Genomic DNA, 9701 nt, shown 5'->3' with positions numbered 1-9701 from the left:
CCACCATGGGAAGCACATAGCGTTTACCTTGGCGGGTCTGTGGCAACATGATATAGTCAACCTGCCAGGCCTCCCCATATTTATACTTCTCCCAGCGTCCACCATACCACAGGGGCTTCAACCTTTTTGCCTGCTTAATAGCAGCACAGGTTTCACAGTCACAGATAACTTGAGAGATGATATCCATGGCTAAATCCACCCCTCGGTCTCGTGCCCATCTACGAGGGGCATCTCGGCCCTGATGACCTGAAGCATCATGGGCCCATCGAGCTAGGAACAATTCTCCCTTCTGCTGCCAGTCTAGGTCTGCTTGTGATACCTTGACCTGTGCAGCTCGGTCTGCCTGTATGTTATTAGCATGTTCCTCATTAGCTCGTTTCTTGGGCACGTGGGCATCTACATGGCGGACTCTCACGTTCAATTTCTTCACTCTGGCAGCGATGTCTTGCCACGGATCAGCAGCCCAGATGGGTTTTCCTCTACGCTTCCAATTCATCTCTTTCCACCAGTCTAGCCACCCCCACAGGGCATTGGCTCTCACCCACGAACCGGTGTACAGGTAGAGCCTTGGCCATCCTTCTCTCTCTGCGATATCCAGGGCCAATTGGACTGCTTTGAGTTCCGCAAACTGACTGGATTCGCCTTTACCTTCAGTGGCTTCCGCCACTCGTCGGGTGGGACTCCAAACGGCTGCTTTCCACTTCCAGCTCCTCCCTACAATACGGCAGGAGCCATCGGAGCCAAGGGCATAGCGTGTCTCTTCATCTGGCAGCTGATCAAATGGCAGAGCTTCTTCAGCTCGGCTCACTGGTTCTCCTTCTTCTTCTGCCAGACTGAAGTTCCCACCTTCAGGCCAGTTGGTTATGATTTCCAAGATGCCAGGGCGATTCGAGTTCCCGATTCGGACACGTTGTGTAATCAAAGCCATCCACTTGCTCCACGTGGCATCGGTGGCATGATGCGTAGGGGGCACCTTCCCTTTGAACATCCAGCTCCAGACTGGTAATCGGGGTGCCAGGAAGAGCTGTGCTTCGGTACCAATTACCTCTGAAGCTGCTCGTGTGCCTTCATACGCCGCTAAGATTTCCTTTTCCACAGGGGTGGAATTGGCCTCACAACCTCTGTAGCTTCGGCTCCAGAAACCCAGTGGTCGCCCTCGCGTCTCACCAGGCACCTTTGGCCAGAGGCTCCAGGAGGGACCTTTATCTCCAGCTGCAGAGTAGAGTACATTCTTTACATCTGGGCCCGTCCTGACTGGTCCAAGAGCAATCTCTTGCTTGATGTGCCTGAAAGCTTGTTGTTGCTCAGGACCCCACTGGAAATTGTTCTTTTTACGGGTCACAAAGTAAAGAGGGCTCTCAATCTGACTGTACTCTGGGATGTGCATCCTCCAGAAGCCTGTGGCTCCCGGAAAAGCTTGGGTCTCTTTCTTGTTTGTGGGTGGAGCCATGGCTACAATCTTGTTGATGACGTCTGTTGGTATCTGGCGTCGTCCATCTTGCCATTTCACCCCTAGGAACTGGATCTCTCGGGCAGGTCCCTTGACTTTGCTCTTCTTGATGGCAAAAGCGGCCTTGAGGAGAATCTGGATGATCTTCTGTCCTTTCTTGAAAACTTCTTCAGCTGTGTCCCCCCATCCAATGATGTCACCGATGTACTGGATGTGTTCGGGAGCCTCACCCTTCTCTAGTGTGGTCTGGATCAGTCCATGACAGATGGTTGGACTGTGTTTCCAGCCCTGGGGCAGGGGGATCAGGCCCAGCCAGTGTGGGGTTGGGAAAGGCAGGTCCTGCCTGACCAACCTGGTCTCCTCCTCTGACAAAATGAGCCCGTCAGTAGCTGAGGGAAAGGCTGGGGATGTGTCTGTTCTGACTTCAGGAAAGCCTTTGAGCCCATCTGCCCCTTTTCCACTCCAGCTCCGTCTCTCCTACATTGGGGGGCAGGGGAAAGACAAACTCTCTTAAATTCCTAACCTAGAAGAGAATGTCTGATGGTTGCCATGAGAACTGACATGGGCAATGCCAATGTATGCTGGTTGCCATGGTAACTGACCATAGCAACCACAATGTTTGCTGTTTGCCATGGGAACTGACCGTAGCAACACAAGTGTATGATGGTTGCCATGGTAACTGACCGTAGCCAGGTGACTGTATGGTGGTTGCCATGGTAACCGACGGAACCAGTTGGAAGTATGATGGTTGCCATGGTAACTGAGCGCAACAATGGGAATGTATGATAGTTGCCATGGTAACTGTCCGTAGGAACGCGACTGTATTGTGGTTGCCATGGTAACTGACAATAGTAATGGGAATATACGACGGTTGCCATGGTAACTGACTATGGCAATGCAAATGTATGATGGTTGCCATGGTAACTGACCGTAGCAGTGTGATATATAATGGTTGCCATGGTAACTGACAGTAGCAATGGAAAATGTGATGGTTGCCCTGGTAACTGACCGTAACAAATGGGACTTATGGTGGTTGCCATGGTAACCGACCATAGCGATGGGAATGTATGATGGTTGCCACAGTAACCGACCATGACAATGGGAATGTGTGAGGGTTCCCATGGTAACTGACTGTAGAAACAGGAATGTTTGCTGGTTGTCATGGAATGTGACCATAGCAACGTGAATGTATGATGGTTGCCATGGTAACTGACCATAAAAATGGGAATGGGTGATGGTTGCCATGGTAACCAATGGTAGCAATGGGAATGTATGCTGGTTGCCATGTGTGCTGGTTTAAAAGTTAACCAGCAGGGGGAATGAACCCAACTCAAAGGAGAGATTATAAGTCAGAATAACAATTTATTAAAATAATACAGTAAGTACAATAATACAAACAAACAATTGGTCTCAACCCACAAAAACCCAAATGTATAACCCAGTACCCTGGGGCCTGAACAAAGTGGTGTTCCTTGGGCCCTGTTTGAGTCCAAAGTAAAGGGAGAGGGGAAGAACCTGCTGGTGGGAGAGCTGCTGCAGTCTGGCCAGAACTGGTGATCGCAGTCCAGTGGTGGTCTAAGTCTGGTTGAGAGCGATGAGATGCAGCCGTCCTCTGGATCCCACGAGTGGGTTGAAAAAATGTTCCAAAACTCCAAGATTATATATCCTCCAGTTCAGGCAGGAATGCTTGGTACTCCCCTCAGGGCGGGGAGTTCACAAAGGGTGTGAGGACAGAAACATCCTTCTATCTCACAGGCCTCTTAACACCTAGTTTATAGCCTGAGGAGTCAGGCTCTATGGGTAGAGGGTGCGAATAGTCTATTGACAACAATAGTCTAGTTTCTGGGAAATGACATGGAATGCTATAGAATACAGTTTTGGGTTACACCCACCATGCTCTATGGGCAGAGGGTGCGAATAGTCTATTGACAACAATAGTCTAGTTTCTGGGAAATGACATGGAAGGCTATAGAATACAGTTTTGGGTTACACCCACCATGATGAACTGATCTCAGCTGTCCTAACTAGGACATTATCCACCCCTTATTCTATGCCATCCATGTCATGCCCAAATTAACCCTCTTTAAAAACTATATCCCTTTAAAACTATATACATCTATCTATCTATCTATCTATCTATATATATACAATGAAACATTACAGACCATTCTCACTCAAAATTAGGTCCCCTTGTGGTACACAACGTGTCTCCCCATCTTTTTGCATTACCCACCACGTGGAACCAGGTCCCTGAGCAAAAACAATCCCTCGGATGGGTTTGCCTTTGCTTGAGGTGGGACTAATCCAAACAGTCTTCCCTAACATTCCTCTCATATGTACCACGGGGACTTTATCTCCATCTACAGTATGCAAAAGTTCTGATTGGGCAGGGCCAGCTCGATTGATGGAACCTCGGGTGTTGACCAACCAGGTGGCCTTTGCTAAATGCAGCTCCCAGTGTTTGAGAGTCTCCCCACACAGTGCCTTCAGGGTGGTTTTCAGCAGTCCGTTGCACTGCTCAACTTTTCCAGCAGCTGGTGCATGGTAGGGGATATGATACACCCACTCAATGCCGTGCTCTTTGGCCCAGGTGTCTACGAGGCCATTCTTGAAATGGGTCCCATTATCAGACTCAATTCTCTCCGGGGTGCCGTGTCGCCACAGGACTTGTTTTTCAAGGCCCAGGATGGTATTCCGGGCAGTGGCATGAGGCACGGGGTATGTCTCCAACCATCCAGTGCTTCCTTCTACCATGGTCAGTACGTAGTGCTTGCCTTGGCGGGTTTTGGGGAGCGTGATGTAGTCAACTTGCCAGGCTTCCCCATACCTGTACTTCGACCACCGTCCACCATACCATAGAGGCTTCACCCGCTTGGCCTGCTTGATGGCAGCACATGTCTCACAGTCATGGATGACCTGTGAGACAATGTCCTTGGTTAAGTCCACCCCTCGGTCACGAGCCCATCTGTATGTTGCATCTCTCCCCTGGTGACCGGAGGCGTCATGGGCCCATCGAGCCAGAAATAATTCTCCTTTGTGCTGCCAATCCAGATCTACCTGAGAGACTTTAATCCTGGCAGCTCGGTCCGCCTGCTCGTTGTTATGATGCTCCTCATTAGCCCGTTTCTTGCCTACATGAGCGTCTACGTGACAGACCTTCACACTCAGCTTCTCTACCCGGCCAGCGATGTCCTGCCACATCTCCGCCGCCCAGATGGGTTTCCCTTGGCGCTGCCAGTTGGCCTTTTTCCATCGCTCCAGCCATCCCCACAGAGCATTGGCCACCATCCATGAGTCAGTGTAGAGATAGAGTCTTGGCCACTTCTCTCGTTCAGCTATATCCAAAGCCAACTGAACGGCTTTAAGCTCTGCAAACTGACTTGACCCACCTTGTCCTTCGGTCGCTTCTGCAACTCGCCGTGTGGGACTCCATACAACTGCCTTCCATTTTCGGTTTGTCCCTACAATGCGGCAGGAGCCATCCGTGAAGAGCACATATCGCCTTTCATCTGCAGGTAGCTTGTCATATGGTGGGGCCTCCTCAGCCCGTGTCACCTTCTCCTCCTCTTCTTCAGAGGATAGTCCGAAACTCTCACCTTCGGGCCAATTGGTGATAATTTCCAGAATCCCAGGGCGATTAGGATTCCCTATCCGGGTTCGCTGCGTGATCAGAGCGATCCACTTACTCCATGTGGCATCGGTGGCATGATGTGTGGAAGGAACTCTTCCCTTGAACATCCAGCCCAGCACTGGTAGTCGGGGTGCCAGGAGGAGCTGCGCTTCGGTGCCGATTACTTCTGAGGCAGCTCGAACTCCTTCGTAGGCAGCCAGGATCTCTTTCTCAGTTGGTGTATAGCTGGCTTCAGATCCTTTGTATCCCCGACTCCAGAATCCCAGCGGTCGTCCTCGGGTCTCCCCAGGCACTTTCTGCCAGAGGCTCCAAGAAGGGCCATTCTCCCCGGCTGCGGTGTAGAGCACGTTCTTCACGTCCTGTCCTGTCCTTACTGGCCCAAGGGCTACTGCATGGGCAATCTCCTGTTTAATTTGTTCAAAGGCTTGTTGTTGTTCGGGGCCCCACTGGAAATCATTTTTCTTCCGTGTCACAAGGTAGAGAGGGCTTACAATCTGACTATACTCGGGGATATGCATCCTCCAAAAGCCCACAGCGCCTAGGAAAGCCTGTGTTTCCTTCTTGCTGGTTGGTGGGGACATGGCTGCTATTTTGTTAATCACCTCCATTGGAATTAGGCGGCGTCCATCTTGCCACTTCACTCCTAGGAACTGAATTTCCTGAGCAGGTCCCTTGACCTTACTCCGTTTAATGGCAAAACCGGCTCTTAGGAGAATCTGGATTATCTTCTCTCCTTTCTCGAAGACTTCGCCCGCTGTGTTCCCCCATACAATGATGTCATCAATGTACTGTAGGTGCTCTGGAGCCTCACCCTTTTCCAGTGCAGTCTGGATCAGTCCATGGCAAATGCTGGGACTGTGTTTCCACCCCTGAGGCAGTCGATTCCAGGTGTACTGCACACCTCTCCAAGTGAAAGCAAATTGTGGTCTGCACTCCACTGCCAAAGGAATGGAGAAAAAGGCATTGGCTATGTCAATGGTGGCATACCACTTGGCTTCCTTGGACTCCAGCTCATACTGGAGCTCCAGCATGTCCGGCACAGCAGCACTCAGGGGTGGTGTGACTTCATTGAGTCCACGGTAATCCACCGTCAGCCTCCACTCTCCGCTGGACTTACGCACTGGCCATATAGGGCTATTAAAGGGTGAGCGAGTCTTGCTGACCACCCCCTGGGTCTCCAGTTCACGGATCATCTTTTGTATAGGGGTCACAGAGTCTCGGTCGGTGCGGTATTGCCGACGGTGCACTGTTGCTGTGGCTATCGGTACCAATTGTTCTTCAACCTTCAGCAGTCCCACAGCAGAGGGGTCCTCTGAGAGACCAGGCAAGGTGTTCAACTGTCTGATTTCCTCCGTCTCCACAGCAGCTATGCCAAAAGCCCAACGAAGTCCTTTTGGGTCTTTGAAATACCCACTCCTCAGGTAATCTATGCCAAGGATACACGGGGCCTCTGGACCAGTCACGATGGGGTGTCTGTGCCATTCCTTCCCAGTCAGGCTCACTTCAGCTTCCAGTACAGTCAGCTGTTGGGATCCCCCTGTCACCCCAGAAATGGAGATGGATTCTGCCCCTACGTATCTTGATGGCATTAATGTACATTGTGCGCCAGTGTCCACTAAAGCCTTATATCTTTGTGGCTCTGATGTGCCAGGCCACCGAATCCACACAGTCCAATAGACTCGATTGTCCCTCTCCTCTACCTGGCTAGAGGCAGGGCACCCCTAGTCCTGGTCATGGTACTCATTGTGCTCTTCTTGTGGGTATGACCTGGAGGTCCCTTCAAGAGGATCAGACGTATCATCATTCCTGTACCGTCTGGAGTCTTGCCCACGAGAGACTGGAGCAACGTTTACCCTTGAAGAGTTCTTTATGGTATTTGTTCCTCTTTTCAGTTCACGTACCCGGGCTGCTAAGGAAGAGGTGGGTTTCCCATCCCACTTCCTCATATCTTCTCCATGCTCACGGAGGTAAAACCATAGATCGCCACGTGGAGTGTACCTTCTCTCCTTAGCTGGGGGACGCTGGCTCCTGATAGCAGAGACTCTTGTTCGTCCTGGCGAGATATGGAAAATCCCTTCCTTAATCTCTTCTCTTAGCTTCTGGTGTCCCTCTTCAATTTTCTCTTCCAGGTTTCGGACGTGTTCAGCCAGTTTGGTTTCCACAGATGAGACGTGGGCTCGTAATGGGGCGGTGACAGTGTCTTCATAAATCCTGAGTTTGCTAACCAATGCTCCCACCTTGTCCTCTCCCTCCCTCCATTGCAGCGTTGCTAAGTAGCGGGAATACATTTCTGGCCCGAGTCGTGCAAACTTTAACCACATTTGGGAGGTGCACTGTACGCCATCTGGACTCTTAGGGAATCTTTCATCCTCTGAAAAGATTATCTCCAGTACAGCTAACTCCCTTAAGCACCGGATACCTTGTTCCATCGTGTTCCACTGTCCTTGCTGTACGTGGAGGTCCTCCTTGCAAAGGTATCTCTCCCTCACACTGGACAACAGTCGCCGCCAGAGGCTGAGAGTTTCCTGCCTCCTTCCAATCCCCTGATCAATGACTACATCTCGAGACAGGGATCCCAGCTGTCTGGCTTCACTCCCATCTAGGATCGTATCGTTAGCTGCGGCATCCCAGATTCGGAGCAGCCAGGTCAGAATGGACTCGTTCGCCTGTCGTGTGAACTCTCTCCGGAGCTCACGTAGCTCACCCAGGGATAGGGACCGAGTGATTATTTCTGGCTCTGTCTCCTCCGGTGGATGTGAAGGTCCCGCCTCTTCGTCATCATTTGCTATGCGAACTGATTTAGTCTTTGATTTCCTTTTCTGGACAGGGGCGACTGCTATTGGTTTTGGTTGCTCTTCTGGCTCCTCGATGGTTTGTGTGGACACGGTGCTGGTTGGTTCATTTCTTTCTCCCTCTGACTCAGCTGTGGTTTGGGTGGACGTGGTGTCTGCGGATTTGGTCCTTCTCTCCTCGCCCTGACAGTGCTGTACCATGTCAAGCAGTGCCCGGTAGGCAGTGGCCAGGGCCCAGCAGGTTGCTGTGAGCTGGCCATCTCTGGAGCTGCCAGAGCATTTTTCCTTCACCAGTCTTATCATGCTAACAGGATCCTGCAGTTGTTCAGGGGTGAATTTCCAGATCATTGGAGGAGAAAACTTTTCCAAATACTGGCTGATGTCCTCCCACTTCCCGTGCCACTCAGCATTATCTGCTCCCAGGGCAGGTGTCCAACCAACCTCCCTAAAAGGCACTTTTCTGACCCTAAACATGGTGTACACAGTACAGAGCAGACAGAGCAACACTAACAATAACATTATGCTGTCCTTAACATCAAAAGGGAACTCAATATTTTCAAAAACTGTTTTAGCGGGTCTGAAGGGGAAGAAGGAGGTGGGAGGCTGGAAACCATCCACCCCTGTTCCCCCAAAAAGCTGGGTACGATTTTTAATGAGGCCCCAGAGGTAGCAACCCAAACCAGGACAGGCAAACAGGACTGAATACACATTTACAATGAAACTCATTGCTTCTGATGTTAGAATGACATAAACATAATATACTAATAAAGCAATTTGGATCCCTCTCCCTGGTCTTAAAGAGAGCATCAAAACAGGCAAATAATACGCCATCTGTGGAAATATGAACAGGCTCAAATACAACATCCATGTGAGTGCATCAAACAACATGGTGATCAGGGAGTTTCTATATTCAAATAGACAAATGCTTCAAATGAAATTGTGATTCTGACTTCTCTCTCTCTGCCCGACGTTTGGGCGCCAAAATGTGCTGGTTTAAAAGTTAACCAGCAGGGGGAATGAACCCAACTCAAAGGAGAGATTATAAGTCAGAATAACAATTTATTAAAATAATACAGTAAGTACAATAATACCAACAAACAATTGGTCTCAACCCACAAAAACCCAAATGTGTAACCCAGTACCCTGAGGCCTGAACAAAGTGGTGTTCCTTGGGCCCTGTTTGAGTCCAAAGTAAAGGGAGAGGGGAAGAACCTGCTGGTGGGAGAGCTGCTGCAGTCTGGCCAGAACTGGTGATCGCAGTCCAGTGGTGGTCTAAGTCTGGTTGAGAGCGATGAGATGCAGCCGTCCTCTGGATCCCACGAGTGGGTTGAAAAAATGTTCCAAAACTCCAAGATTATATATCCTCCAGTTCAGGCAGGAATGTTCAGTGCTCCCCTCAGGGCGGGGAGTTTCACAAAGGGTGTGAGGACAGAAACATCCTCCTATCTCACAGGCCTCTTAACACCTAGTTTATAGCCTGAGGAGTCAGGCTCTATGGGCAGAAGGTGCGAATAGTCTATTGACAACAATAGTCTAGTTTCTGGGAAATGACATGGAAGGCTATAGAATACAGTTTTGGGTTACACCCACCATGATGAACTGATCTCAGCTGTCCTAACTAGGACATACTCCTATTCTTTCTATAATAAGGCCTTTGGTCCAGTGACCAGAGCAGAACATGAGATTAACCAGTGCTCCGAAAATGTTCTTCCAGCAAAACAGGTATTGGGTTTCTCAGCAGGCCAAGATATCTCAGTTAACTCTTCTAGGCCTGGCTCCTGTTTCAATCCTCCTTCTGGCCCTTCTTGTGGATGGGCATCACATGAGC

The 9701-nt window shown here is 50.2% G+C and overlaps 1 long non-coding RNA gene across 1 annotated transcript; it reads right to left on the bottom strand.

Annotated features, from left to right (window-relative positions):
• Positions 1–2792: 2792 nt before the first annotated feature.
• LOC127461324 (uncharacterized) lies at positions 2793–9494 on the bottom strand. The gene is made up of 2 exons (XR_007900034.1): positions 9339–9494; positions 2793–3217 (listed from the first exon to the last, which is right to left on the bottom strand). It is a non-coding gene; the product is annotated as an uncharacterized LOC127461324 (long non-coding RNA).
• Between the last annotated feature and the right edge of the window lie 207 nt (positions 9495–9701).

This window comes from Manacus candei, unplaced genomic scaffold, assembly GCF_025592945.1.
Source record: "Manacus candei isolate 608988 ecotype Guabito, Panama unplaced genomic scaffold, ASM2559294v1 h1tg000099l, whole genome shotgun sequence".
NCBI classification, from domain to species: Eukaryota; Metazoa; Chordata; class Aves; order Passeriformes; family Pipridae; genus Manacus; species Manacus candei.
This window is presented reverse-complemented; position numbering and strand designations above follow the sequence as displayed.